We start from the raw sequence: 27,593 nt of genomic DNA on the forward strand, positions 1-27,593 counted from the left end.
GAGCTTGACTTTGATTCCTGGGAAAATTCTAGAACATGTCATCAGAGAGATGCTTGAAGAGGCAGTGTAACTTCACTGAGAAAAAACTCCTCCATCCTTTAAAAAAATCTTCTTATACCTTACCATTCTCTCAAGCTGCTGTCCTGTATCTCTCTATGTAGTCAAATTGCTTTAAAGGAAGAAAAAACCTTTCTATACTAGACTCTACATTGGATTTAGAACTATAAAAAATCCTTCACTGTTGCTCAGTCATGTCCACCTCTTCATGACCCCATGGACCATAGCACACCAGGTACTTCTATTCTCCACTATTTCTTGAAGTCTGTACAAGTTCCTGTTCATTGTTTCCTGACTAGATCCATCTCGTCCTCCGCTATCCCCTTTTCCTTTTGCCTTCAATTTCTCCCAACATCAGGGTCTTTTTCTATGAGTCCCATCTTCTCATGTGGCTAAAGTAAACCATCAAGGCCATCTAATCCAATCCCCTTACTTTAAAAATAAGCAAACTGAGGGTCCAAGAAATTAAGTGACTTGTCTAGTCACACGGCTAGTAAGTATCAGAAGCAAGATTTGAACTTAGGTCTTCCTGACTCCAAGGCAGATACTCTATCCAATTTTACATGTCTCAAACCATTGGGCTCCCAGCCTCATCTGCCAATTGGAACTGCTCTATCCAAGACTATGACATCTCTTGCAAAATCTGGTGACCTTTACTTAGTCTATCCCCACTCTCCTTGAACTTTATGCTGTATTTCATACTACCGTATATTCCCTCTTCTCATGTTTTCATGACACTGTGGTTTCCTCCTAACTGTCTGTCCCTTCTTCAGTTACCTTTGCTGTATCATCATCCATACTGTCCCTTATATGTGTGTTTGTGTATATGTGTCCCTGTGTGTCTGTTCCCACAGGGATCTATTCTTTTACATTCTCTCAGTGATCTCATCACATGCCATGTTTTTAGCTATCAGCTCTATGTAGATAATGCATAAATCTAAAGATTTAGCCATAGCCTTTCTTCCTAGTTCCTACATCATCAAACCACATATTAGATATTTCCAAATGGACATCCTCTCTCAGTATGTCCAAAACAAAATTCACTACCTCTCATCTCCTTCTTCCTAAGCTCCCTACTTCAGTCAATGTCATCACCATTCCTCAATCACCCAGGTTCATATTCTCCAAGTCATATTCTACTCTTCATTTTCCCGCATGCCTCCATATTCAATCAACTGTCAATTCTTGTTGATTCTCCTTTTACAATATCCCTTACAAAATTCCTTTCTCTCTCTCTCTCTCTCTCTCTCTCTCTCTCTCTCTCTCTCTCTCTCTCTCTCTCTCTCTCTGGTGAGGCAATTGGGGTAAAGTGACTTGCTTAGGGTCACACGGCCAGTAAGCGCTAAGTGTCTGAGGCTGGATTTGAATTCAGGTCCTCCTGAATCCAAGGCTGGTGCTCTATCCACTATGCCACCTAGCTGCCCCCAAAATTCATTTCTCCACTCACAGAATAGCTACCCTAGTATATGTCCTGACCCTGTCTTACTTATACCATTTTGAAAACCTCCTCATTGGTTTCCTTGCTTCAAGTTTCTGTCTTCTCCAATCCATCTTCCATCCAGGTGCCACAGTGATATTACTAAAAACACAAATCTGACCATTTTCCTCCTTGATCAAGAGGCTTAAATGCCACTCTGTTACCTCTCAGTTAAAATATAAGCTCTGCTTGTCATATAAAGTCCTCCATAATATGGTTCCAGCCTCCCTTTACAGACTTATTGCACAGAACTCTCCTTCACATACTTTATGCTTTAGCCAAACTTGCCTATTTGCTCTTCCCCACACATAGCATCCAATTTCCTATCTCTGTACTGGTTGTCCCCATAATTTGGAAATGTACCCCATCTTAGAAGTGCTAGCTTCATAGCACCATAAAATCACAGGTATAGAGCTCAGGGCTAACCAATCTAACTAGTCAAGCACCGTCATTTTGTAGATGAGGTCCCTGTGCTCACATACCACAGGTAGGAATTGCCTTTGAAGGTTCAACTCAAATGCCACCTCCTATCCTATCCTCCTATGAGCCCTATCCTATTTCTCTGGTTGCTGGTGCTCCCCCCCCATATATTGACTTTAACTACATTTTAAATTTACTTATTACTGCTTACATATTTCCCCTGATAGGATGTCCCTTTTGGTAGGCAAGGAATGTTTTGGTTTTTGCCTTTGCATCCATTGCCAGTGCCTGATTCATAGTGAGGACTTAACAAATTCTTTTCAGATGAATGAATGAATTCCCCATGTAACAGTCAGTCAGAAGAAAGGTTCCCTATAAATAGTGATGGTTTCCAGATGCTTCTTGTGTGTGTGTGTGTGTGTGTGTGTGTGTGTGTGTGTGTGTGTGTGTGTACATAACATGGTGATTGCATCAAGTTCCTGCTCTTCACTTTTTGCAAAAGTGATGCCACCTGAACCTTGGCTAAAGTTGTTGATAAAAAGTCCAGTTTGGCTGCTTACCACCTGTGACCCTGGGGAAGTCAGTTAAACAATTTGGACCTCAGTTCCCTCATCTGTGAAAAGAGAGTTGAATTAGATGGCCTTTGATGTCCCTTCCAATTCTAGACTGATAGTGATGATGACTACATGACCTTTAGGATCTAGTCTAGCTTTAAATCCATGCGCATTTGGTCCCAAGATTCTTTGTTACATGGCACAAACAAAAGCACTCTCTAGTGTCCTCCCTCCAAGTTGATGTTGAAAAATTAATTATTACTCATTGGGCTCAGTTGTTCAATCAGTTCTGAGTCTAGATAAACATAGTGCCATGTAGCCTACATCTCACCATCTTTTCCACAAGAAGAACAAGAGACACTTTATCAAATGTGTTATCACTAAAAAAATGTCTTGTGTAGAAAGTGGTGTAATGCATACACTTGGAATTAGAAAGACCTGAATTCAAATAATGCCATAGACATTTAATAGCTATGTGACCCTGAGTAAAGCACTTAACCTCCCTCTACCTTGGTTGTTGTTGTTTTAATCTGAAAAATGTGTATTATGATAGTGTCTACTACACAGCATTGTTGTGAGGATCAAATGGATAGCACATGATGTAAAGTATTTTGTAAACTTTGAAGTGTTGTGTAAATGCCAGCTGTTATTATTATTTCCCTGATCAACCAGTCATTTATCAATGGCCTTCCTAAAATGTGGACTAGACTATTATATCACAGCCAACTAATAGGTCTCCAAATTTCTAGTATCCTTCTTTCCCCATCTTTGCTCCATGTCAAAGAAATGAAATTAGTTTGCCATGAGCCATTCCTAGGATTGTGCTGGTAAATGTTTAACAACTGGCTCTCTAAAAAAAGTATGCATGACACACTTTTAAGTTTAACCTACATTACTAACTTTGCTCTATCACTTTCTTAAGTATAGGCAATCAAAACAATAAATCAAGTCCTGATTTATAGCATTAGCCAATTTCCAAGTTGTAAATTTAACAATTGGCTTTCACAAGCCACTTCAAGTTAGTTGTAGAATACCCCTGCCTGTTCTTGTTGAAACCATACTAACTCTTTGTTATCACTGATGCCTTTTCTAGGAACTCATTGGGGCGGCTAGGTGGTACAGTGGATAAAGCACTGGCCCTGGATTCAGGAGGACCTGAGTTCAAATTCAGGCTCAGAAACTTGACACTTACTAGCTGTGTGACCCTGGGCAAGTCACTTAACCCCCATTGTCCCGCAAAAAAAAGGAACTCATTAACTATTTATTTAATAATATGATCAAGAATTTAACCAGGAGAAAGTGGAAGGTTAATCTAGAAGGAGCATCAAGCATGTAGTTAATGAAATTATATCATCATTTAGCCTGCTTTTATTTTGTTTTAAAAATGTAACATTGATAATTATAAGTATAATCTTGAATAAATAATACCTCAATACTTCATAAATTCATTATTTCATTGATGGCATTACTATCCCAGAAGAGATGATCCCATCATGCCTTCTTATATTGTGGATACTTTTACATAGCTTTCCATAAAATCTCCATTGATCAGGAATTCTAACCTGTTTTACATCCTATTCTTCTTTGTCAGCCCAGTGAAACCTATGGACCCCTTCTCTGGAAAAAAATTTAAAAATTGAAGGAAATGCAAATTTTCTCTTGGAGGTTAGTGAAAATAAAAATGTATTTTTTCCCATACAAGTTCATGGTTTCCCTGAAAACTGCCCATGGTCCCCTAGGTTTAAATCTCCTGCCTTAGAAGATATACCCAGTGTGATGGAAATATTCTTTTTGCTTTAAAAAAAGACTTTTGCATATTCATGAATTTGATGACCTCTACAATCTCTTTCAATTCTAAATCTATGATATTATAACTGTTTCAAAAAGTACATTTCTCTAAGGCATGTTCTCAATAATAACATGTCTTTTGTAGACAAAGACGAGTTACAGTACACCAATAATGCAATATATATTTTATAGTCTTTTTCAGTATTGGTGATAGGCTTATAGTAATCCATCCATATTTATTCAAACTGATTCCCTCTGTAATCCATTTAGGAGAGAAGTAGTTGGAGTTTGAGAAGTGGTGTCCAAGTTGTCCAAGCTAACTGGCCTTTGTGGGTTAATCTTTTGATCCTGTCTTCATTACCAACTAACAGTTTCAACTAAACTAATCATTCCATTGTGTTAACAAGCACTGACCCTCACTTTATCTTCCTTTATGAAATCTCAATCAATGCCTTTTAATTATCAAGAAATGCAAGTACAATAAAGATTCTTTCAATATCTAAGAATAAAGACATCAATTTATAGACAAGTAACATATTTGAATAGAAAAATAAAATCAACCTCATCTGTTTCCTTTATTCTATTAGAATAGTGATAAGGAACTTTAACTGTAATATACACTGTAGATATCCATCATATTATAAGAACTTCTGTTTTTAATCTTGTCGGAAAGGGGGTAATGTCTCCAATCTAATTAAGAACATACGCATACGTCCTTCAAAACATAAAATAATCATGGTGCAAGAAAGTTCCAAAGGACTCATGATGGAAAAGGCTCTCCAAATGCAGAAAAAAAAAAAAAAAGGAACTGTGGAATATGGACGCTATTTCTTTTGTTTTTGGTGTTGTTGTCTTTCTTTTTTGAGGTTTTTCCTTTTTGCTCTGATTCTTCTCGTATAACATGACTAATGCAGAAATATGTTTAATGTTATTATATATATACATATATAAATATAAAACCTATATCAGATTACCTGCTGTCATGGGGAGGGGGGGAAGGGAGGGAGAAAAATTTGAAATTGGAAATCTTATCTAAACAAATGTTGAAAACTAAAATAAATAAATACATAAATAAAATTTAAAAAACCATGAAATAATCAACAAGTGAACACTTATTAAGCACCTTCTATGTGGAAAGTGCCAAGTTGGTTGTTGAAGATACAGATATATGCACCTCTGTTGGGGATTTAAGTGCTTCAGAACATGACCCTATGCCAAGGCCTCTTAAACTGTGGGTTGTGACTTGTTGCATAACTAAATTTGGGAGTCACGAAAAATTTGGCAACAGTAGAAGGTTATATATAACCATTTTACATTCCTATATACATGAGGACCTGTAAAAATATCTCAGGCAAAAAGGGGTCACTAATGAGAAAAATTTAAGCAGCCCCGCCCTTCACTACCTTTCCCACCTTCTTGCAAATTGTCTTTCTCCATGAGTACTGTGGCCTAGCCACCAACGAAATTTGATTTCTTGCTGGTTTTCTTCATTTCCTGCCTTTGTATCGTCTATCCACAATGATTGGAATTTACACCTTCCTCACCACCATCTCCTGATCATCCCAAATGCCAGTACCTTCCCCACTGATTTTTTATTATTGTTTTTATTATTGTTTTTGTTCAGTCGTGTTCAACTCTTTATAGCCCTATGTGGGGTTTTCTTGGCAAAGATACTGGAGTTTGCCATTTCTTTCTCCAGCTCATTTTACAAATGAGGAAACTGTGGCAAACTGGATTAAGTGACTTATCCAGGGTCACACAGTGTTTGAGGCCAGATTTGAACTCTAGGCCCAGCATTCTATCCACTGTGCCATCTAGCTGTCCCTGGGGCATAGCAGGAACTTTTAAACTGCATGTCGATTGATTAATTGGTAGATTAGTATAAAGATGAAAACGACATAGTCCTATATTTGACGAACTTAGAAACTACTTCTACAATTGAATTTCTACACTCTGTAACTAGCTACCTTTTCACCTACAGTGTAATTAAACATGTTACACTTAACCTACTCAAGTTCAAAATGATTAAGTGAAATCCAATTTCCTTGAGAATTCACCTCTCTATGCATCTTACACCTGGGATAGAATGTTCCTGCTACTAGTATCCATCCGAACAAGAGGGGGTCAGAAAGGGCTTTTCTATGGCCACTTCATCAGGTAGGTACTCAACAAATATTGAATAATAACTTGTGGAATTCACTTCCCCATCCCTTCCTTACAAAACAAAGCCTCAGTTAGTTTAATGGACACATTGCAAAACTTCTTATATAACATTACGCATTTATGACTGTTTGATTTTTTATTCTCTTCATATGAAAATTATGACATTTAAATCTTATTATGTAATTGTGAAAGTGAGTTAAAATATATTGTTATGTGTGATGCTTAAAGTTCTTGGAAAGAAAACGCTTTTGTAAAACAAAAAAATTATGCTTCATATGGATTCATTTAAAATGAAATATCTAAAAATATCAATATTAATTTTATTTTATAATTATTATTACACAGGTATTGTTAATACTAGTTGGCATCTTAAATCCCTTCCTACTCTTGGATTTGGGGGCATTCTGGGGAGTGGCATGGGGGAAGGAGGTCTGGATCTGGAGTTAAGACTTGAGTTAGACTCCTGCCTCAGACTTCTTGGCCAAGTCATGTAATCAACCACTTTGTGCCTCTGTTTTCTCATCTGTAAAATGACTGAGTTGGACTTAGTGGTCTCTAAGGTCTTGTCCAGCTGTCAATGTACAATGCCATCATCCTATAATTCTCTCTTTTTTTTTTGTGGGGCAATGGGGGTTAAGTGACTTGCCCAGGGTCACACAGCTAGTAAGTGTCAAGTGTCTGAGGCCGGATTTGAACTCAAGTACTCCTGAATCCAGGGCCAGTGCTCTATCCACTGTGCCACCTAGCTGCCCTATAATTCTCTCTCTCTCTTTTTTTTTTTTTTAGTGAGGCAATTGGGGTTAAGTGACTTGCCCAGGGTCACACAGTTAGTAAGTGTTAAGTGTCTGAGGCCACATTTGAACTCAGGTACTCCTGACTCCAGGGCCAGTGCTCTATCGACTGCGCCACCTAGCTGCCCCTATAATTCTCTTTTAAGGAAAAATAACATACAATTTCTATTGAAGGGATAACTAGGAAAAATAGGTGTTAAAATTATTAGGACACTCGAAAATTGGTGTCTCAGAGATATATGTTGTGAGATATCACATTCCTTTCTTCCTTGGAAATAATTATGAGAAAGAAGTGTGAAGTCCTTTTATACTGCAGGAAGAAAATAGATGCAAATTAATATTTAGGGGAAATGTTAGACCTGTTTAAGGCATTTTAAATCTTATGGCCTTAAAGGTCAAGTACTTTGTCATATTAAGTTAGTTTGATTCATGCTCTGAACAATGTCAGATGCCTCTGATTGCCAAAGAAACCCCATGTAATGGTAATGAACAAGGAGGGGGAGGGCCAGGTGCAGCGGAAGACAAGGAAGAAGAGGAAGAAGAAGAGAAGAAGCAGAACGTGAAAGAGAGGAGAGGAAGGGGAGAAAAGAAAAGAGAGGGAGAAGAGGGGAAGGAGGGGGAGAAGATGTGGAGAAGAGGGAAGAGGAATAAGAGAAGAAGGAATTATCCATTTAGAGAAGTAAAAAAAATCTAAGTATAAAAACTAAACATCTCTACAAAGAAAAATCAGTCCCCCTCTAGAACACACACACACACACACACACACACACACACGACTGCCCTCATGACATATATTATGTTGAAATTGATGTTTTCTAGATAAATTATTTTTTCTTATGCTTCACCAAATGCTAAAAGGTATTGCTGTCTATCTGCTCTCTCAAACATAGCTATTTTTCAGGGGGGAATACTATAATCAATAGAGAAACAGAATTATGTGAAGATCATTAAATTTCCTTTCAGTACTAATATAGAAAATAGAATAAGTACATATAGACTTATGGATATAATGTCATAGAAACAAAAAGAAATAAAGTGCGAGACAATATATGCAGCCTTTGTTTGGACAAGTAAATTTACATATTATTTGAAAGGAGTCATAACTGGTTACAAAATGGCATAGTGCATAAATCCATACAACTTTAACTATAGTATTTTTCACTTTCCATTCTAAAACGAAAAATGCATTTTCCTCACTGGTATCAAACAATCACTTCTTCCTAACTTTCCTATTGCTGTTAAAAATACCAACATCCTCCCAGTCACCCAGGTTCACAAGCCAAGTATTATCCTTGACTCCTCACTCTTACTACCCGTATGCAATCAGTTGCAAATTGATGTTGCTCGAACCTCTCATGCATGCCTTCTTCTCTACTCTGATACTGCCACAACCCTAGTGAAGCCTTTATCACATTATGCCTGGACTGTTACAATAGCCTGCTGCTTGCTCTCCTTGGCTCAAGTCTCTCCCTACTCCAATCTATCCTCCACTCAGCTGTCAAACTGATCTTCCTAAAATGCATATCTGACCATGTCACCCCCTAGTGGCTTCCTACTGCCTCCAAGTTCAAACACAAAATCCTTTTTGGATTTCTAAGCCCTTCATGTCTTTCTCATTTTCTTATACTTTCTTACCCTCCTCCATATATTCTGCAATCCAGTGACTCGGTCCTCTTTGCTATTCTTTGCACAAAATTCTCCATCTCTAGATTCTGGCCATTTTGATTGGGTCTCCCTCATACCTGTAATTCTCTCCCTTCTTTTCTTGGTCTAGCTTTCCTGGATTCCTTCAAATCTCAACTAAAGTCCCACTTTCTACAAAAGCCTTTCCAAAGCCCCCCTTAATTTTAGTGTTTTCCGACTGTGGCTATTTCTAATATATCCTGTATATATTTTGTTTGTATATTTAGTTGCTGACATATGGTTTCTCTGATTAGATTGTGAGCTCCTTAAGAGCAGGGATTGTCTTTGGTTCTTTGTATTACCAAAATTTAGAACAGCTCCTGGAACATAGTAGGTGTTTAAGAAATGCTTATTGACTTGACTTGACCTTGGATGCACCAGTTATTCTTGCACCCTGCTGCTTGATGAAAAAGCCATCGGGAGAAGAGGATGACACTGTTACTACTTACTCCTATAACCATTCTCCACTAAAATCCTACTCTCATGCCTCATGGCAATATAGAGGTGACTGCCTTCCTCAAACCTATGTAGGGGATGGCAAGCTCTAAAACTTCCTATCAATGAGGAAAAACTTTGAACTTGGAGACTAAATATATGATTGTCCTCTGAAATCTGGTCTGGTTAAGTCTGGTAGAAACTCCCCAATATCTCAGTGGGTTGTTTCATGAGTTTCTGGGGCCCAAACGTTCATTTCCTTAGTGGAAGAAATACCTCACCCAATATTAAAGATCCCTGAAATATTGAATAGTTATTGTGGTTGTTGAGTTGTTTCAGTCGTGTCCAAATCTTCATGACCCCATTTGGGTTTTCTTGGCAAAGATCCTGGAGTGGTTTGCCATTTTCTTCTTCAGCTCATTTTAGAGATAAGCAAATTGAGTCCATTCATAATAGAAATCTGAAACTGAACTGAATCTGAGAAATCATATAGTCCCACTCACTTTATGGATGAGGAAATTGTCTCTGAAAGATTCCAGTGTTACCAGCAAGTTAGAGAAGCTAGATCCATAAGTTGAGGTTGACTCAGTCTCGTACCCTGTTGTCTCCCTTCTTTCATTATAGAAGATAAGTACTGAGAAATTCAAACTTGGATCAAACAAGCATCAGGCATTTACTAAGCCCTTACTACACACCAGCCATTGTGTGAGTAACTGGGGATATAATGGCAAAAATGAAACAGTGAGGGCAGCTATGTGGCACAGTGGATAAAGCACTGGCCCTGGATTCAGGAGGACCTGATTTCAAATCCGGCCTCAGACATTTGACACCAACTAGCTGTGTGACCCTGGGCAAATCACTTAACCCTCACTGCCCTACAAAATAACCAAACAAACAAAGGAATGAATGAATGAATAAACAAATATATAAATAAACAAAGGATCTAAGTATTGACTGACTGAATGAATGAAACAGTGCCTGCCCTAAAGGAGCTTACATTCCATGGGAAGGCAGAGAGAGTAGGGGTTATGTACAATACAAATTCACACAAAATAGCTACAAACTAATGCAGCAGGACAGGTAGGTGGCATCATAATGCATAGAGGGCTGGTCCTGGTGTCAGGCTGACATCTTCTTGAGTTCAAATCTGGGCTTAAATACTTACTATCTATATGACTAAACCCCCCCCCCAAGTCTCCCCACCTCCACAATTCACTTAACCCTGTTTGCCTCAGTTTCCTCCTCTTTAAAATGAGCTTGAGAAGGAAATGGCAAATCACTCCAGTATCTTGGCCAAGACAACCCTAAATGGGGTCATGAAGAATTGGACATCACTGAAAAACAACTGAACAACAACAAATATGCAGCAATTTCAAATCAGGATGGGACACTAGCGACTGAAAAAATTAGGAAAGGTCTTATATAGGAAGTGACAGTTGAACTGAGAACTGAAGGAGGATAGGCATCTAAAAGGGAATCCACACCAGGCACAGGGGAGTAGGAAGTGGGAAATCACATGAGAAAGACAGGGTCTGAAGAAGGCGCATAATAAGTCTAGCTAGGCTGAAGCCAGATTGTGAAGGGCTTTAAAGGACAAATAGAGGAATTTATATTTGATCCTAGAGGTAACCAAAAGCCTTTGAAGTTTCCTGAGCAGGGGAATGACAAGGTTTGACTTGTGCTTTAGAATATCAGCAAAAGAGCGTGAAGACAGGTCACAATTAGGAGACTACTCTAATAGTTATACTAGTTCTAGGAAGAGGTGATATGAATGTGAACTAGGGTGGTAGCTTCATCATTTAAACAGAAATACAACAAAAATAGAAGAAATGTTGTACTTTCGAGTTCAAGTATATTTTTATGCTTACTATTTAAACTGTCGAGCATTATTTCAACTATTCCCCTAATGATCTATCCTATTTGTAGATGACATTGCAAAGAGAACACTGAGCCTCAGAACACTGCAGAGCTTTCTAAATGAGACATACAGTCATTCCAAAGAGTGATTTCCACAAAGAAAAACAAACACAAAGAATAAACAAATGGATGAAGAATGATTGTTTTCCAGACTATGATAGGCAGGATGGATGGACCAAAACTGGTTCTCTAGATGCTCTATCTACCTACCTGTATATATCTATCTTTCTATCCATCTATCTTTGCTTACCTATCTCTTTGTGTAGCTATACATACATATATATATATATAATATAAATACATACATATGCCTATGTTGCTATTGTTCAGTCATTTCATTGTGTCATATTCTTCATGATTCCATTTGGGATTTTCTTGGCAAAGATACTGGAGTGCTTTGCTATTTTCTTCTCTAACTCATTTTACAGATGAGGAACTGAGGCAAATAGGATTAAGTTAATTGCCCAGGGTCATACAGCTAGTAACTATCTGAGACCAGATTTGAACTCATGAAGATGAATCTTCTGACTCCAGGACCAGCATTCTATCCACTTCATCACCTAACTGTCACATATATACATATACACAATGTCTGTCCTCATTACAAGCAGTACAAATGGACAATAAACCAGACCTGGGATTGAACTGGGCCAGGAGGTGTTAGGCTGAATTGCCTTTAGGAAAACAATTAATGCTTTTAATGACCCCAAGCTTCTCCCTGAAACAAAGGCCCATCTTTTTTTTTTTTTAACAAGTCTCTTCCCATGATGCTGCATAGCTATGAGTCATGTAATACCACAGTCTCCAAAGAATTAAAACTGAGGTTCACCCAAAGGGCAATGGAGAAGCTCATGTTGGGTGTGAGTGGGCTGCAACACATTCCCAACAAGGAATTATGCAGGAGAAGTGGCTTAATGAAGGTTATCAAAGAGAAGTATGACACTAGAGACGGTAGACTAGCTATGTGACAAGAATAACCAATAACTAAAAGACAACCCGTGTGTTCCGTTGTTATCCAGGCCATCAAAAGCACCTGCCATGTTGAGTGGACCGCACAGGGAAGATTCATGGAAGGACAATGACAAGAGTAGACCTGAATAAGAAGGCAGAGATGGGTTATGATCTGAATCACTGAAGGGAACACACACATTAAAGAAATCCCAGGGCCACTGATTTATCAAAGATAAATATTATTTAATGATTTACAGGGATATATTTCTCTTTCACAAAAATGTGCAAACATTCAGTAAAACAATTCACAAGGGAGGGAAGGAAAAGGAATGAAATCATTTTTATTCCCCTTAGAATACAGTCACACTTAAACTGTAACCATGGCTAGGAATGGGGTATAAAAAGAAAGAACATTGACCTTGGTACTAGAAGACTTGGATTCAAATTTCTGTTTCAGAGTCTTAGTAACTGTGTGACACATTGAATGTCATTTGAATTTTCTGAGCCTTAGTTCCTTCATCTGTACAATGGGGATAATAAACATCTATCAACTGAATTTATGTGAGCTGGCTTTCTCATTAACTAGTCCCATGATCAGAAGAGATTCAGAGTTTTCGGGGTAATAGATTAGTCAAGGATGATTTTCTCAAGAAGTTCCATGTTGCTCTCCCCTTCCTTCTCCTGTACCATAGATCATGTTTATTTGAGTATATGATGAACCTACCCACTACTATTAAGGCCATTAGTCCTCTAACGAAACTGGTCTCCTTAAAAACTTTTTTATTGCTGGGAATCATGTTGGCAATCTGCCAGTCTTCCTGAACAGCAATAGTCTTTTTTTTTCCTCCTTTTCTTTTGCGGGGCAATGGGGGTTAAGTGACTTGCCCAAGGTCACACAGCCAGTAAGTGTCAAGTGTCTGAGGCCGGATTTAAACTCAGGAACTCCTGAATCCAGGGCCAGTGCTTTATCCACTGCGCCACCTAGCCGCCCCCAGCAATAGTCTTTTTTTTTTGTTTGTTTTGTTTTTTGGGTTTTTTTTGTTTGTTTGTTTGTTTTTTTAGTGAGGCAATTGGGGTTAAGTGACTTGCCCAAGGTCACACAGCTAGTAAGTGTTAAGTGTCTGAGGCCGGACTTGAACTCAGGTACTCCTGACTTCAGGGCCGGTGCTCTATCCACTGCGCCACCTAGCTGCCCAGCAATAGTCTTTTAATGATGACATCTATTAGCCAAAAGGTTTCCCAGTTTCAGCTATGAGTTCCTTCAAAATGGATCATACCAAAAGCAGTTGCTATCTGGTTTCCCTCATCGAACTATACCCAGTTTATGAATTAAGTCTAGAACATCCTATGCATTTAACTTTTCCCCCCAAAATCGAGTAGCTCCAGCAGTGGGATTGTCTCCAACAGCTTCCTCCATAAAGAGTGCCTTTGCTGTCTCCTTTCATCTCTAAGTGTACCTTTTTGCATTGTAATAATCAAGTTCTCTTTGATGTATTCAAGGAATCCTTTATTATTGGCTTTGGAGTACCTTGCAAGGTACTTCTTCAATTCTATTTTAGCATCCTTAATTTATAGTTTGCATATGATCTGCCCTTTATGGGTTCACTATTTTTCCTCACTTTGAACAGTCTAAATTTTTTTTGAAAGCTGCTTCTTTCTTTCCTTTTTCAGTTCACAGACAATTAGACTTTTTGAGTTGGAAGGGACCTTAGAACTCACATATTTGAGTAGGAAATGCAAACAGATGGGTGGAGGAGATAGGGCACAGAGCTGCTGGAAGCCACCAATTATACCAGAGGTGTATTTAACACAATCTTGATGATACTAGAATTAGAAACATCTTGATAGAAACTACCTCCCTGGTGTGATGAGAAGGAATGTGGAGTGAGAACTTTGATACATTCGTCTTTATTTGAGAGAGAGAATGAAAGGTTATCCAAGATCTTGGAGCCCTGATGGTTGTGGAAGAACGTCAGAGTATGGTCAAAAGCAGAATGGGTTATAAGCATCGTGTGTGAAGGCTGTGATCAGCAGTACCAGTGAGGGCATGAGAATTCAATATGACAGTGAATCAATTTAGAGGGAGACTAGGTTCTGGTGTTAACCCAATACATTAGTAACTGTTATAAGTCATAATGAATATGCCCCTCTCAGGAGCTATAGCTTAAAGAGTCAATTTCTGATGGTTTCTACAAGAGAAGAAGGCATCCTGAAACATTAGGTCACATAGGAGACATAGAGTACAGGACAATGAGTAACAATAGACTGCCTGCAAATGAGATACCCAATGATCTAGTTCAACCTCCTGACAGATGCATGAAATCTTCTCTCTCCAACATGCCCCATGACTGCTCCTTGAGCATGATCAATGAACAGAATTCCAACGTAACCATTCCATTTTCAAGGACATCTATTTGTTAGGCTGATTTTTTCTTATGCTGAATAGAAACCTCTTCTACCTCTAACTTCCACCCCACTGATCCTAGGCCATGTACCAGGAGTTCTCAGAAGAAGTTCAATCCCTCCTTCCACATAACAGCCCTGCAAATATTGAAGAAAGCCATCTTATTCACTCCTCTGCCATACTCCCTTACAGAAAGTAAACATCCAGTTCTGTTTAAGGATCATCATTTAACATGGCTTTGAGTCTCAATACCATCCTAAAAGAAGATGTTTCAGCTTGATGATTACCCCCCCCCCCCCCATAAATGTAGCTCTATAGAAATGAACTCTATACTCTGGAAGTGTGCCTACCAGTGCAGAGGAAAACAGACTAATGACCTCCCTTGCTCCGAATACTGTATGTGTATTCACTGAGTCTTTTGTTTTTCATCACCACAGCATGCTGTTGATTCATATAGAGCTAACATCTTTTTTCATATGTACTATTGTCTGGCTATATTTCCCCAGCTAAAAATACGATTGATGTTTTCATTTGAGGATTTGGGTATAGAATTTCTTTGTTTTCTGCTGTCTAGTTTTTTGTTTGTTTTTGTTAAAGCTAGGCTTCTGAGAAGGTGATGTCATAGAGACTCTGTCTTGTCATTTTTTACAAAATTTTTGCGTGGCAATGAGGGTTAAGTGACTTGCCCAAGGTCACACAGCTGGTAAGTTTCAAGTGTCTGAGGCCGGATTTGAACTCAGGTCCTCCTGAATCCAAGGCCAGTGCTTTATCCACTGCACCACCTAGCTGCCCATTTGTAGGTCATTTTTAAAAATTCATTTCCATCTTTTCCTTAACATTCTTTCAAGTAGCTTCCTCTGCTAAAACTGAACACTTCATGGAGTCCTTTGGTTCTCCTTCACGGCAAAGCTCTGCTTAGCTATACAGTGATTCCTTCTTACCTTAATTGACAGTGACTTCCTTTACCATTGCTTATGTCACAGCTACTCAACACCAAATCTGATACATTCCCTTTCCTTGACACTTGCAAAAGTTAATACTTAGAGGAAATAATAATCCAGATGAGATATTATACCAATCCAGAACACCTTGGGAAAACTATCAGATTTTGAAGTCAGAGAACCTGCATTCATGTCTTTTGATCTGCTATTGCCTATATAATATTGGGCAAATCACTTGATCTTTGTAGGCTTTAGTTTTTGCCTCAGTACAGTATTAAGCTTTTCAGTTGTTGTTCAGTTGTGTCCAAATCTTTATGACCCCATTTGGCATTGTCTTGTCAAAGATACTGGAGTGGTTTGTCATTTCCTTCTCCAGCTCATTTTACAGATGAAGAAACTGAGGCAAACAAGGTTAAATGACTTGCCTAAGGTCTCACAGATAGTAAATGTCTGAGGCCAGATTTGAACTCAGGAAGATTAGTCTTCCTTATTCCATCTACTGCACCACCTAGCTGTTACAAGTTGGAGCTACATGATATCTAAGGTCCCTTCTAGCTCTAACCTTGGGAAGGCCCTTTGGATTACTGAGGTTTCCTGTTACTATCACTATTATTATGATTATCTTTCCTTTATACATCACTTTAAATCTGACAAAGCTCTCCTCTATATTATCTAATTCGAGGTTCATAACCACACTAGGCATCTAGATGGTCCAGTGGACAGAATGCTGGGCCGCCTGGAGTCAGGAAGACCTGAGTTCGAATGTGACCTCAGATTCTTACTAGTTTTGTGACCCAAAGTAAGTCACTTAACCTCTGTTTGCCTTAGTTTACTCATCTGTAAAATGAAGATAATAATAGTACCTACCTCCCAGGGTCTTTGTGAGGATCAAATGAAATAATAATCATAAAGCAAAGATGACTAGCTCATAAGAAGCATCATATAAATGTTAGCTATTATTATTATAATTATTATCCCAGTTTTATAGATAAGGAAACTAAAGCTCAGAGAGACTAAATAATTTGTCCAGGGTCTTACTGCTAGCAAATGTCTAAGGTGTATTAGCACTATCCGTGTGACACGTGCTCAGTCCCATGCAACCAAAGCCAATTCTGTCCATATATGTGTGTATACACACACACGTATATATCCATTTATAATATAGATAATGTATGTGGTGTATTTGCACTTACATATCCAGTAAAAGGTAATTTGCCAAAAGTTAATTTGCAAGTAATATGTGTCTTTCTACATTTAACACATGATATCCATGAGCCACATACTGTGATACAAATATCATTTTCCCTTAACACACACGATCATTTGTTATCTTACTCTCCTCTATGAACCACTGAAGATTTTATGACTTTTGATAAGTGGGCATTCTGTTCACAGAATGTTTCAGTGTTTACCTAGTAATTTGTTATCCTTATTGAGCAAGTGGGGCCAATGTTTTTATGGGCTAAGAATAAGCCCATAAAAATGAAGTGAGGAAGGAGGAAAATATCATCAGTTGGACTCTTAACCATAATTCAAACCTCTCTGCCTTGAACTATCTCCCCCAACTTTTTTGCTAAAATTCCAACATTGGTCTATCAATCTCTTTGGTCTTTAGTCTTCAAGAGTGCCTTATTAAAATGGCTTATAACCCCAAGTCACTCTTTAAAACATTACAAGCTGCTGTCTCAATGGAGATTAGCTAACAACTAAGAGTAAGCTTCTTACACTGGGCTGGGGAGAAAGAATGAGAATGAGGAGACTCTCCCAAGAGGAGAGAAGGAGGAAGGTGCCAAAGATACACTCACCTACTTGGTGATTTTGTTCAAAGTTGGCCCTGATGACACCAAAAACCAAAAGATTTTAAAACTTCATTATTTAGAGAAAAATAGATTCACAAATTACTTCCAAAGGAATGTGTGTTTATCTTCTTGCCCTGGAAGACTCTAGCATTTTTAAAATAAAGAAAGCAACTAATACTTGCATAACACTCTCTATAGCATGCACATAACTATACTAAGCCAGTGTACCGATAGGTTTTCTGCATTACTATGACTGACTTGAAGTTCTGGGAAACCTGTTTTAACAGTGAAAGCTCTTAAGTCCTGTTGCAACCAAGTGCCTTCTGACTGAGTGGAAACGAAAATTGAAAAGGGATAGGCATTTTACATTTAAATGGGTTTAACATAAATGTGCATTAAGTCATTTCATGGACGATTGCACAAATATCTTTAGCAAACTTAGCACACGTGTGCACAGATACAGTAACCATTAGTGTCTGCGGTATTTGAGAAATGAGGTGCAGATCCAATTGGGGGGAAAAAACACTACCTCTAGGTCCCCGCTGAAGAAAATGTAATAGGGCTCTAAGGGACTTACTCTAATAATATAACAGCATCTGCAATGGCTGGCCAGACCACAGCAGCACAGAGTATATGTCACTGAGAGCCAATTTAACAAGAATAAAAAAAAAGCATTTCCCCAGAGTACCTAAGCTCCCCCAACCTCCCACAGAGAAAATTGAATTTTGGAGGTCACACCTTGGGCAGGTTACCAGAGCGAGAAAGCTTAACATTCTTTATGTCATATGCCCTGGCAGGTTAATGCTATTCGAACCATCGTTCCTACAGAAGGTTTGCCACTGAAACCATAACACTTTTGAACTATCCAGGAAATGCCTATGCTCCTGAGAAGACTGATGCACGGGACCATGCTATATACAATAGTGGTTTCTCTGGGGAGCCCGATCCACTTAGAAGACTTTAAAGCCACAAAGCCATTGTTCTGGACTCTGATTATGCCCTGGGGGACGATCAGCAACCACGTTTGGCAAGTTTCTAACCCACAATAGAAGAGTAAAGGATAGGGTGGAGAAGAGGCAGGCGAGCAGGTAGTCAGAGTTAACCCACGGTTTGATTAAATGAGACTCAAATATGAACTGGTGAGAGAGAGAGAGAGAGAGAGAGAGAGAGAGAGAGAGAGAGAGAGAGAGAGAGAGAGAGAGAGAGAGAGAGAGAGAGAGAAGTGTCCACGTCAAACCAAGACGAACTGTTTTTTCAAATTAAATGGGATCCTGGTTCAGAGCCACAAGCCCCCTGCTGAGGCGTGCTCACTGAACTGTCCTGGGGATCAAGGGCATTCAGGGTTTATTTTGGAGTGGGTTTTCCCCCTTTTCGAACGAAAGCAAGAGGGTTTGGTGTTCACTGCCTCTTGGCATTGCCACACTAGGACACCTCTGCAGCAACATGTGGACGGGCTCAGGGACTGTCTCGAGGAAAACTCTCCAGCTGGAGTTCCTAGTGGGCACGCACTCAAAATGAGACTCTAAAATGGCACTCTAAATTGACCTGGGGGGAGAAATCTCTCCTTCTTTGAGCCTTGAACTTGGCGGCTACAGACATTTCCACTCAACCTCTTCCCAATTTCATTCTCTCTCTCTCTCTCTCTCTCTCTCTCTCTCTCTCTCTCTCTCTCTCTCTCTCTCTCTCTCTCTCTCTCTCACACACACACACACACACACACACACACACACACACACACACACACATTCCTTTCTCCTTGCCCTGACAGCACGCTCTCTACTGGGCGTTTCGTCCCAGCCCTGGGGGCATGGGGTGAGCCCCCCGCCCCCCAACCCCCAACCCCCTCAGCCCGACTTGTCTTTCAGAGGCAATCTCAGTAAACGGAGCAGCTCGGAATGACGGAAGGGATCCGAGCACTCCCGTCACCCGGTCGAGGTCCCGCATTAGCGCGGACAGTTTGAAGTGACCCTCTCTGCTTTGCGTTCCCTAGGGAAAGACGCCTTTACTTACCAGAGCCACGCATCGGTTCCAGCCTCCAGCAACCCGCTGCCCCATCCCACGAATGCACACTGCGGTTCCCCCAGAGTGTGCAATGCGGAGCCCAGCCAGCGCGCGGCCGGAGGCCGGGAGGGGAGAGAAGGGGAGGGGGAGTGGAGAGGAGGGGAACGGAGCCCGTTGGGGGGGGCACAGGAGGAGAGGGTGGGGGGCTGCAAGGGGCACGCGCTGTCACTCCCACTTCGCCCCCTACTTCCAGCGATGGAACCTTCAGCTGGCTAGCTTTCCAGCTTCTCGGTGCTCGGGGCCAATCACCATGCGTCTGGCGAAGCCGAGCCCACCACCGGGCTTTCTTATTGGCCCAAGCCAACAAAACCCAACTCCTGAATAGTCAGCTGGGGAAATCAAAGTAAACTCGAGCTTCTGGGCGGCGAGCTCCAGGAGCCTCTGGGTCCCGGGGCAGTCAGGGCGAGTTAAATGGCTTTGAACTATTCTCTTGGCCTGTGCTGTAGCAGCCAGGGTCGGACCGCAGAGCCTGTCCTGCCGAAAGACAAGAGATCATGGGAGCTTCCCAGGGAGGCAGTTCCCAGTGATCTTTTATTTATAGCACTGTTTTCTCAGGTTGCATTACTCCTTCCTGTGTAGAGACTATCCCCACTCACTACCTCAACCAAGTGCCTTTGGGAATCCTTGGGCAACAGCAGAGCACCAGAAAAACCACGGACAGTCAAGGAAACCACTCGTTTGAGAAACAGGGACTTGGCGAAATCCCAAATTCACTTAAGTTGGGATAAGTAAAATTCACCGAACAGAGAAGAGTGCGTTTAGAGGAAGCAGTTCCAACTATAGACACCGGGGGCACGGTCAAGGCCGATTGATTTTTACAATAATCATATGGAAGTGATAGGATGCGATGTGTTTGCTGGGGAGGGGGATGATGCCAGACAGCAGAGCTGATGAAAAGCATCCATAGATTAGGAAACTAGCAGTTCGGGGCAGAGGCATTAGTTATTCTCGCGTTGGCTTTCTCCCTCCCGCCTCCCCCAAGGCCACACACAGCCCTCCTCGAAATAAAATTAACACAACCTTCTAGCCCTGGGTTGATTTTCACTTCGATATTGAAAATCTTCCCCCCCCCCCCCCAACTTGCCAGTGTGGAGCCCAGACCTCTTACAGTTTAGTCGTATTTGAACAAAGACCTCCAAGAGGGGTTGAGGACCTTCTCAGAGCTAACCACATCCCTTAAGCTGCTCCACCCCTCGAACAAGACCTAGTGAAGGTAATAGAAAGGTTTAGGGAAGGGCTGGAGTAAATCCCCCTCAGAAACTGACTTGGAAAAGCTGAAAGCTGGAAGAAGGCCAGGACAAAGGAGGCCGACCTATGGTTGGCTGCGTCCAGTGGCAGTCAGAGAACCCAGCAGGTCACCTATTATTCAATCCTTTAAACTATTTACAGAGTTTATGGAGGAAAACATTCTCTCTTTAACCAGCCATGGAATCATAGAATATCAAAGCTACGAGGGCCTTGGAGTCCAACCTCGTCATTTTACAAAAGATGAAACTGAGGTTCAGGAAGGTGGAAGGTATTTTGCCCAAGATACACAGCTATTAAGCGGCAGACCTGAGACTTTTTACAAGTCTAGGACTCTTTTTTCTTGCCTCTTTTTGGCCCTCTCGTTGTGCCTGAATATTCTAATTTTTTTTTCCTTCTCTTCCCTGGAATTTATGGAAATAAGTTAGCTTCAGTCTTCGTAAGAATGAAAATTAAAAGATTTCCAAATAGAAAATAGAATTTTTTGATTCAATAAATATGCGGGGGGTGGGGGGGTGGTACGGGAAATTTCTAATAACCTGCAAGAAAGAAGGGTAGAGTATTTGATCATACTATTAAAATAGAAGCTTACTGAAATCAGAGACTTGACAGTCCTGCATGTCCAAAGTATTACACAGATCAAGGTGAGAGTAGGCAAGAATTAGTACCTCAGGAGCATAGTACTAATGAAGCCAAAGTCAAGGATACCCTTCCCTTAATGGTTAATTAGTTTCCTACAGATGAAGAACTTTGTTGTATCATCAGGCCACACACACACATAGCCTACCTGTCATACAAATCCACATAGTTCTTTGGTCATAAGAAAGATGAAATGGAAGTATTTGGAGAGTTCTACAAGACTCATCACTGCCTTTGGAAAACAACTAAATTACTTCCATTGAAAATTGTTCAGTGTAATTTTTTTTTGGGGGGGGGGGGAGCTGAGCAATGAGGGTTAAGTGACTTGCCCAAGGTCACACAGCTAGTAAGTATCAGGTGTCTGAGGTGAGATTTGAACTCAGGTCCTCCTGAATCCCAGGGCTGGTGCTTTATGCACTGCAACACCTAGATGTCCCCAAACATTGGTTTTCAAGATTGACAAAGCACCTTGGGTCATGTATTTAAAGCCTACTCTTGTATGAAGTCTATAATGCTTTTCTTCTTTTCATCTTAAATAGCAAACAGGCATGTCAACTATTTTGCCAAGACACATATAAGGGGAAATTCTCAGGAAGAGTCACAAAATACTGAAGTTCCATTTGCTATCTAAAAGGTCTGGAAAGTAATGGATTATTTTTTTTTCTCTCTCTTTTTTTTTTTTGCAGGCAATGGGGGTTAAGTGACTTGCCCAGGGTCACACAGCTAGTAAGTGTCAAGTGTCTGAGGCTGGATTTGAACTCAGGTACTCCTGAATCCAGGGCCAGTGCTTTAACCACTGCGCCATCTAGCTGCCCCAGTAATGGATTATTTTAGGTGATTTACAAAGTTTCTGCTTTTATGTTTCTTCCTTGCAGAAGCAATTTACAGGATAAAAGAAGGAAAAGGTTGGAAAAATATTTATGGGCTAATAATATTTGTATGTATGGAAGTATATGTATATAAATGTACACACATTCCTATATTTATTGTGTCTATTCACATACACGTATGCATATATATCCCTCTATGGTTTAAAAAATAAACTCTAATACTTCTACTCCCATGCATGGGAAAGGAGAGAATATATTAACCATTGGAGCTATAGCTCCCAGAATTCAGAATTTTCTATTCTTACCTTTTTTCTTTGTTTTTAATTCTTCCACTTACCAACCTTTTGACATTAATGTCATTGCCACTTTAACTCCTTAAAAGTTATTTTCTTCCTGACTCTATTCATGGATCATTTCTTCTTTCTTTTCTATGAACTCTTTCTGACTCCAATAAATTGGGATATAAAGAGACATTGTTCATGGCCTTTCACCTTCCCCTCAAGCAAAGACATACACACACATACATACATATATGATCTTGGGGGGAGGGACTACATATGTGTTTGTTCATGCGTGTTTGTATATGCATGCATTCATGCAGAGCATAAGCAATAAAGTGACCGGGAAAATTTAGCACAAGTAGGTAAATATAGCTTCACTTACATCACAGAATCACAGCCAGAATATGGCAAGAGAAGAAAATACTTTGTTCAAACAATTTATATCTCAATGTATATGATCATATAGATACAGATTCTAATATTATAGACCACAACTTATGCAAGCATTCCTTCTGAACCTATGAAACACATATACTGTTATGGTGGTAGGGGTAGGGGGTGGTCCACTCAAGGTTCTAAAGACCTTCTTCTGTGTCTTTCAACATTACATGGATACTGGGGCAGTTTTGAGGTTATCAGTTATTCTAGGTTCTCCAGTCTGCTTTTATACCTCCTTTTCCATTTGGCCAATTCTACTACTTAAGGTGCTGTATTCTTCATTGGATTTATTTTCCCATTCAGCCAATTGTATTTTTGGGGGGAATTATTTTCTTCAGTCAATTTTTGTCCTTCCTTTTCCAAGCTGTTGACTCTCGTGTAACTCTCATTTCTTTCCCCAATTTTTCCTCTACCTCTCTTATTAAATTTTTTAAGTCCTTTTTGAGCTCTTCCAATAAGGCTTTTAGATCTTGAGACCAATTCATCTTCCCCTTAGAGATTTTGCATACAGTGTTGCCCTCTTCTGAGTTTTTGTTTGGGTCTTCCCTGTCACCATACTAGCTTTCTATGGTCATGGTTATTGTCTGCTTCTTACTCATTTTTAGCCTATTTCTTGACTTTTAAAGTTGAGCTCTCCTCCTGAGACACAGGGGGAGCTATCCAAAGCTTCTTTTGCTGGGGGCCAGGGGCCTCATCAATGGCTTTCTGCTTCAGGGTCTCAGGGGCTCTTGGTTTGCTCATTGCACTGGGGTGGCCTGGCCTAGTCTCTGCTACCTTGGTTCCACCACCCTGAGTTCTTTCTAAATGACTGGTCCACCACCTTTTCTGATCATATATCTCCTATATGGTACTTTATACATCACTGCTTGCATACATTGTTGGTAAAAATTCTTCAGCCTATTTAGACCTACCATAGGTATTTTCATTACCCCTGAGTTACCAACAGTTGTGTTCCCTGGGAGATGAGATACTCTATGATTTGCAACCATATAACAGTACTAGGAGAATATTGGTATTAAAAAGATGGAATTTTCTTTTAGGAAGCAGCCTGAAATCATTGAAAGAGTCACACAATTTCCCAAATATAGTGCAGCCAACTGTCTTCCTCCTACTCAATTTTGGGCCTAGATCATTGTTCTGCTTTAGTGCTGATTTAAGAGACATGCTGATGAGCCTTTCAGTAGGCTGTCTAATCAACTGCTTATTAATTATAGTCTAGATAAAAGACATTCTTGACCCACTTGTTTTTTCAATGTAGATTATTAAGTTGAACTCTCTGAGTGATTGATCTCATTTAGGAGGCTCAGTAGTATCCTGGAGTTTAATGAAATCAGCATGTCAGCTGCAAACAAGAAGATCTAGAAGATCTTACCATCTATATTAAAGATCTATTCCATTTAGAATCATTACTAGACATTCTATATAACAGTGGCACACACCTTTGGCATGCACACAATTCCTCATTACATATCTCACTTAATATTGAAGATCAAAAATTTGTAAAAAAAAATTAAAAAGCTATTGTGATTACAACTATTAAGGAACCTTAATGATCTCAGCATATTCATGGATTGTATCTTGTAGGAAGCTGCCTTTTGCTCTAGTTAATCAAATGGTTTTAAAATAATCAATTGCCAGTCATCGTGACTTTTTTTCTTGCCACTGGACCTCAATGACTCTGGAGGAGAGAGTGAGGCTGATGATTTTGTACAACAGTGCCTTACTTAAGTCCAATTCACACACAAATCAAAGCATTATCCACATGATATCATTGGTCCTCTTTGAGAATGAAGAAAGAACAACAACAACAAACAAGGAACACAATGGTGTCTCTCTTTTTTTGTACTTTGCAGTCTATTGTAAAACTCCAACAATGTGGTTGTCTATAGAGTGTTGTTTTCAAAAACTTGCCCATTTATTTCTCTTATTTTTTATCATGGATTTTTGGATACATATTCCTAGATTGTTCTCATAGATTTTATAGAGATGAGAAAGTAAATACTAGAAGTTACTGATGTCCTCTCAACTGACTTTTTTTTCTTTAGTAATACTTTCTGTGACTTTTGCCAATCACTTGGCACCTTCCTGTCTCCAGTATTTTCAGACTCAATCCCACAACACTCTCAAAATTCTGTTACCTTCCAGTACAAATGATCTAGTCCAGATTATCTTCATACCTTCATCATCTTTAGCACCATTCCTACTTCTTCATATAGCCCATCAGGAACAGAGATGTATGAATCCACATGTGGTGGTTGCATTGTCCTGATAGAATATTATTCTATTTTCTATCTGCTTGTTATCCTCCTTCTGATTTCATCTTTAAATGTTCTTAGAATAATAATCTGAATTAATCAAATCTCTCACAAAACTTTCTGCTAATTTGCTTTTCTTTCCTCCTCTTTGGGTCTTCTTGATGCTGTTATTTTGTTGTTCTTACTTAACAATGATGACACTGAGCTTATTTAGTTCTCATTCATATATTTAAATTTTGTGTGTGGTCATGGAAGTTTAAATAAAATTTCTTAAAAACAACTTTTAAATGAATTTCCTTCCACCTCTCCTTGTATTATAATTGTATAAAGCAATACTGCTTATAACGTTCCACTATCCTCCTCCATAAATATTTTCAAAAGAGTTTATTTTCTAGACCAGTATTGCTATGTTCCCTCATCTCAAAAGATCAAGTGTTTTCTGATTGAAGGATGATGTGCAACAATATAAATCTTGGAGGGAAGAAACATGTTAGAGAACATTTGGAGGAGAAAACAGGGATGAAAGTGATCTAATTGTGGACATACACTATAGACTTGGCCAGAGAGAGAGGTAATAGATGATGTTTTTTCTTTATACAAATCACAAAATTGGCTCAGAGAAAAGACATAAGAATGAAAGAGAAATTCAGAAATTTGGGCATGTGCTGGAAGTCTCATTCCACTAAAAGCAGAACATTAGATAAAATCTTGACTCGACCTGTCAATAATTCCATCATTCAGAGAACTGAAGAAGCCATGAGGGGAACTACTACTTTGGACTAAATTCTAACCACAAAGGAAAAACTGATTTGTATAAATGATAGGAACCTTGGGGAGAAAAGGAGCATGACATCTCAAAATTTGTAATGGCAAAGGAACGGGTTGCTGAGAATAGTTATGGATTTTAGGAAAACAAATTTCAAAACCTTCGGAGAAAAGATAGACATGAACCAATGGACAGAAATCCTAAAAAGGAAATTAATTGAGAGGAATTGAAGGGCCTAAAACCCCTAAATTCTAATGATAAGATTTCAAGGTATGGGGACAGCTGGGTGGCACAGTGGATAAAGCACCGGCCCTGGATTCAGGAGTACTTGAGTTCAAATCCAGCCTCAGACACTTGACACTTTCTAGCTGTGTGACCCTGGGCAAGTCACTTAACCCCCAATGCCCACCCCCCCCAAAAAAGATTTCAAGGTATGATATACAGAGATCAATATGGTTGCCAAGAAAGCTTTCCAATGAGCTCAGATTTTTAAGGACATGAACAAAAGAGGGAGGAAGAATAAATCACCTAAAACAAATATTAAAAAATGGAACAGAAAAGAATACTGTTGGACAAACTAAAAACCAAAATGAGGGGAGGCTTACCAAAAGAATTCAGCAACATAATAATTAAAAAAATACTTTTTTAGGGAGCATTCATTCATGTATGCCACAAACATTTATTGAACACCTACCATGTACAAAACACTGTACTAGACTTTAGGATAGATACAAAGATCATTTCTTTAAAATAGTCTTTAGGATCTTAATATAGCTGTAGATCTTTGAAAAGGCACAGCCTGGAGTAATAGCAGTTAATGTGAAAAAGAATTAGGGATTTTAATGGAATCCAAGATCAATATGAGACAATGTTGTATTAGGGCTATGTCTAGAAAAGCTAATTCAATTTTTTACAGAATTGCTTCTCCACTTTAAGACTTTGGTGCGTCTGTTGTCCATCAAGACAGGTACTTTCTCCAACAGTACAGACTATAAATTCAAGCTTTTACATTGATTGGTGCTCTTGAACATCTCCTATACAGGGTGTCTCAAAAGACTTAGAGTAGTTTTAAGCTACTAAAGTATAAAACTGCATTATAACTTCTGGGACACCATATATATCTTTCACAAGGGGCTACCCAGTGTGTTGGGGAAACACCTCCTGGATATATTTATATTTCATGGGCTTTATCTTTAGTTTTTTCCCACTCTCCCTACATAACCACCCCATGTACTTTTCTGGTTGCACATCTCTATAATGACATCTTTTCGGATATTTCTTCTATATAACTTTTGTTGCTTATTTGGTGCACTCCACTCATACCCACAATGAATCTTTCTGTTGATATTTGGGTGACCTACAACTTTACATTTTTAGAGACTGTGGTATTCTATGTCTATGGAATATAGAGCCACATAGCATCACTGGAAAAATATAGACCCATATAAAATCATGGAAAGAAAGATCTTTGTTAAAAATATGGACCTTCCTAGCTACTGGAGCAAGAACTCACTATTCTACAAAAACTATTGTGAAAACTGGACAGCTGTCTGGCAGAAACTAGGTATAGATCAGCATCTTACACTAAGTACCAAGATAAGCTCCAAATAAGTACATGATTTAGACATAAAGGGTGATATCCTTTAAAAAATTAGTAGAGCATAAAGTAATTACCTATCAGATCTCTAAATAAGTGAA

At 39.3% G+C, this 27,593-nt stretch overlaps 1 protein-coding gene across 6 annotated transcripts in view; it reads right to left on the bottom strand.

The window, feature by feature from the left end:
* Positions 1–19,545, bottom strand: part of LYPD6 (LY6/PLAUR domain containing 6) — a 151,274-nt gene extending 131,729 nt beyond the window's left edge. For 4 of the 6 annotated variants that reach the window (XM_043995427.1, XM_043995426.1, XM_043995428.1 and 1 more), the window contains exon 1: positions 19,391–19,542. The gene's annotated coding sequence lies outside the window, so the exon portion shown is untranslated. Of the gene's footprint in view, positions 1–19,390 lie in introns of all 6 variants that reach the window. The other 2 variants (XM_043995431.1, XM_043995430.1) reach the window with 2 other exon arrangements.
* Positions 19,546–27,593: the final 8,048 nt, after the last annotated feature.

This window comes from Dromiciops gliroides, chromosome 3 (assembly GCF_019393635.1).
Source record: "Dromiciops gliroides isolate mDroGli1 chromosome 3, mDroGli1.pri, whole genome shotgun sequence".
NCBI lineage: Eukaryota > Metazoa > Chordata > Mammalia > Microbiotheria > Microbiotheriidae > Dromiciops > Dromiciops gliroides.